This window comes from Quercus lobata, chromosome 6 (genome assembly GCF_001633185.2).
Source record: "Quercus lobata isolate SW786 chromosome 6, ValleyOak3.0 Primary Assembly, whole genome shotgun sequence".
In the NCBI taxonomy this organism is placed as follows: Eukaryota; Viridiplantae; Streptophyta; class Magnoliopsida; order Fagales; family Fagaceae; genus Quercus; species Quercus lobata.
The window spans coordinates 34,911,965-34,916,746 of NC_044909.1; the positions used below are offsets into that span (position 1 = coordinate 34,911,965).

The following is a 4,782-nucleotide window of genomic DNA, read 5'->3' on the forward strand; positions in this document are numbered from 1 at the left end:
ATGGACCATTCGCATCCCTCAAAACTTTTAGTATTCAGTTCCCGCCAGATACAGCACATCAAAAAATGTGGCACAATCCTCCATATAGCTATATTACGATGTCGCCTGCAATTGCATGACCAACAATCCAACAAATCCACTACCCTTTGCTGCATCATCCAACAAATACCAAACAAGCAAAAGACCATACTCCACATCTCATATGCTATAGGACAGTGAAGGAGGAGATGATCTATAGATTCCCCATACCTTTTGTACATATAACACCACTCAAGAACAACAAAATGCCTCTTCTGAAGATTATCTGTAGTTAGAATCTTGCCTAAAGCAGCAGTCCAAGAGAAAAAAGCTACCTGAGGAGGAACCTTCGATTGCCACACCATTTTCCATGGGAAAGAAATGACAGTAGAAGGGGATAAAGAATGATAATACCCACTCACCTCGAAACCTCAACCACTGGTTGGCTTCCAACAAAGTTTTTTAGAACCAACACCCTGCACCTTTGTGGAATAGATCAAACCATAAACGAATCTAAAGATTGTGACTCTTAATCATTCACTAAACGACGAAACTGTAAGTCCCAAAATATTCTCCCATTTGCATGGTGCATAACCTCAGAGACCGAAGCATCCCTTGTCCTACTAATATTATATAAATCTGGAAAAGGTGCCAATGACTAGTTTAGGTTGGTTTCTTACAATTGACCCAAAAATTTATTCATAGTAATGTTTAACTCAACTTGAAGTTGTGAATTTGGATTTGCCTACTTGTGATGTTTATTTGGCTTGGCATCTTAAATTATTTTGAATGAAGAATGTGGTTATTTTTAATTATGAGTAGAATGGTTGATTTTTGTAGTTTAATTTATAATGTCTATGAACTATTTTATATTGATTGTGTAGTTGGTTTACACAATATAGGTGATCTACATATTTTCAATTATGCAAGAAATATTACTGACATTTTGACTATTCCAAGCATTAGAAAATGTTTTCCAGCACATTTTTAAGGTTTCTACTAAACATAGGAAAATGAATCATTTTTTCAGAAAATGTTTTCTAAAAATGAGTCATTTCCCAACATAAAAAAGGTTTTCCATCAAGACAAATGGAAAGTGATAAATGTTCTTTATAATCTTAATGATGGAAAAAAGTTAAAATGACTGCCTTTTCTAATTAACTCCTCTTGGGATAAAATTCCCTTCCATTTAAATCCTTCATTTTCCTAATTTTTTAGCTAGATGTGAGACTCATAACATTTAATTGATTTTGTGTGGTTTATATGGGTTTTCAAGACCATTATACAGTTTTTTTTTTTTTTTTTTATGTGCCACGTGTCTTATATCTAGATAAAAATTGAAGGAAATTAGATAATTTAAATGGGAGGGGATCATACTGATAGGACTAACGAGTAAACTGCATATGTTTTCATGTAAGTCCCTTACTTTATAGGGAAAGAAAAAAATACTTAAAACAATAAGAAAACTATATTAAAATAGATATAGAATTTTCCTTACATAGAGAAAGTTTACATGGGGATATTAGCTGGGCATGGAGGAACAGATATGTCGGTTATCCCTTCCAACATCAATACAACACTCTTCATGGAAGGACGAAGAAATGGTTCATCTTGAATGCACCATAGTCCCACCTTAACCATATTCTCCAAGGTTCTCTTATCTACTTCTTCACCACCCACAATCTTATCTAGTTCTCTAGCAACAAAGCATTTATATACCCAAGTGGAAAGAATAATTTCTTCAAGTATTGATGCATTAACATCCATGTTCCTTCTGCAACATACAATCTCCAAAAGCACCATTCCATAACTATAAACATCTGCCTTCATTGATATAGGGGTGTTCTTCTGCCACTCAAGTGCCATATACCCTCTAGTCCCTCTGACCATCATGAAGGTCCTTATTTGATCTGGCATTAACAATTTTGCCAAGCCAAAGTCGGAGATTTTGGCAGTCCAAAAATCATCCATCAAAATGTTTGAGGGCTTTATATCACAATGAATAATAGGGGCCTTACACTCCTCATGTAGATAGAGAATTCCTCTAGCAACATCCAATGCTATTCTTACTCTTTCATCCCAGTCTGGACGCCTTATACCCTTAAAAAGAACATCCGCAAGGGAGCCATTGCTCATATACTCATAGACAAGTAGCCTCTTAGAGCCCTCAGCACAATAACCTAGCAATTGAACCAAATTTTTGTGGTGAGTTCTCCCTATTGCTCGCATCTCTGCTTGGAACTCCTTTTCACTTTCTTCCACCAATTTTTCTAGTCTCTTCACCGCAACAAGTTTTTTACCTTTGTACAAAGCTCCTTTGTATACTGTTCCAAAAGAACCCTTACCCAACTCATCTTTGAAGCCACGGGTTGCTCTTCTGAGCTCATCATATGAAAACAGATTTAAAGCAAGCCCTTTAGTCAGGTCTAATGTTTCATTCTCTTTCAGCCTTTTATACCTTAGAACTCGAATTTTGAACATGTAAAGGCCAGAAATTCCAAGGGCAAGACAGGAGAATGTAGCAAAAGCTAAAATTAAAGCAAGGATGTGAACTATAACTTTTTTGCTGGTGAACATGTAGACAGAAGGCTTCACTGGGCTGGGAATAGTTTCATTCCAGCTTCTTCAGCCCACCTTGAAGAAAGCTACGGTATTCTGGCTTGTATCCCTTCTAACATATCTCGGTGGAAGCTTTTGTCTCTGGCAATATGAATTAATGAACAGTGCTACATCACAATTGCAGTCTTCCAAGCATGACTTGTCACATTCTTCCTTCGTCGACATGGGTTCATATGTGTAAGGAATATCTTTCCACATCATATTCACTGTGGTAATGATGTTATATGATGCTACATGATCTTTGCCAGCTCCACACCTTACTTCTAAAAAGTTTCTCTCACAGCTGAGAGATGTATGATTCTCATCAACAAAATCGGTTCCAGGAAGACAAACACAATACGGTTGGTTGTCATTGAGTGTGCAAAAGCTGTTGAAGCCACAGAAACCATTCACTTTGCAAAGATCCTTGTCCTCCAATGCTGACCACTCAATTACTGATGAATTTGGTTTGCCAGTATTGTCAAAGGCATGTGAGTACAACTGGAAAAATCCATTAACATCTAGAGTTGCACGATAAATGGTGTTGGTGCTATTGCCTTCCAATGATGAACTCAAATGTTGAACATTGTTCATGCTAGTGCTATTGATGATTTGTAGAAGCCCTGTATGACTGAGATAAAGGCGATACTTAAGGGTATATCCATTAGTTCCAGAAGCCCAGTAAACTTCAGTTACAATGTCTAAAGTGTTTACGGGGTATACAACAAGGTTTCCATCTATTTGCATCTTCAGACGATACCGTCCAGTTGAGTGGTTGGTATCTGACAAACTAGAGAGCAATTGACAACCGGAGGACAGAATCTGCCCTCCCAAAATAGTATCAGTTGGATATCTGAAAGTCTCCCAAATGATGGAATCATTTTTGTTGTAGAGAACAAAATTGCCAGAATCAAACATGCAGGCATAAGAAGCAGACTCTGACATCGTAGCGCTGATAATCTTCTCCTCTCCCTGCTCATCAGTTGTCAAAAGAAGCTTACCACTCTGTGTCAAATCCAGTGTCGTTGCATTTGAGGTGACCGGAGGATCATCACGGTTTGCTGTCCACACAACTGTGTTATCGTCTATACCCACCAACCAGATTCCAACCATAAAACCATTGCCTAGCTGGTAGAATCCAAATGCAAATTGACCAGAAGGGGAAGGCCATGACCTGGTGGGAGTTGTGGGATGAAGTGAAGAGCCCAGGCTTATTCTATGCCTACATTGATTTTGTTGAGGCTGAGCTCCTCCACGTGTAAAGGATATAGAGAGTAGAAAGAAAACAATATATATGGAAGCCATGAGAGAAGGATAACAAAGGACCATAACAAGTTAACAACGAGCTTCCTGCATCAACTAAATTACTAGTAATTATTTGTGAAAGATATAGCAATAAATTTTTTTGTAAAACATTGGAGTTTTGAAACGTGAACGTGACTTCTATGGTTCTAAGGTCCACCTTTATTTGTTACGCGTTCAAGATCCTCTGGTCAATTTTATAATTATTGCCCACGATAACGTGAAATTCCACCCGTTTTTCTTGTTCTTTACTCTCTATCTACTTTGAAAAAAAGAAAAGGGGGAGAGAATATTAATTTTAAGGACACATCTTGGACACTTCATTTCATCACTTGATGACTTTTTTGTAACTGGTATTTTCTGCACACTCAATTTCAAAGAAACTAGAATGCCAAGAAGAAATATATATATATATATATATATTAAATTATTAAAATAAAAGAATAAAAGGAAATAGTAAATGGTAAATGTTGATGATGAAGAAGAAAATTTCAATGAAGAAATAAGTTTGCAAAGTGATCAACATGATGATAACATTGACTTTAGATAGAGTTGTTCTAGGAAGCACAGGTGTGGATTTGGGTTTGGGTGTGGATGCGGGTGTGGTGCAGAGACTTGGCAATTTTTGAAAAAGTAGGGTGCGGATGCGGCGGGATACGTTTATTAATAAATTGTTAAATATATTTTTATTTATATTTTTTATATATTGCTAAGCATATTTTTTTCATATATATAATGATAAACATATACCAATTTAAGAGCAATAGTAGATAATAATGTGGGAAAATTTTAAACTTGGCAATATATTAGAAAATAGAAATAAAAATGTCAAATGAAATACTATAACTTACCCTCTTAACTTGT

The 4,782-nt window shown here is 36.4% G+C and overlaps 1 pseudogene; it reads right to left on the reverse strand.

Annotated features, from left to right (window-relative positions):
• Positions 1-1,326: 1,326 nt before the first annotated feature.
• LOC115950562 lies at positions 1,327-4,044 on the reverse strand (annotated as a pseudogene).
• Positions 4,045-4,782: the final 738 nt, after the last annotated feature.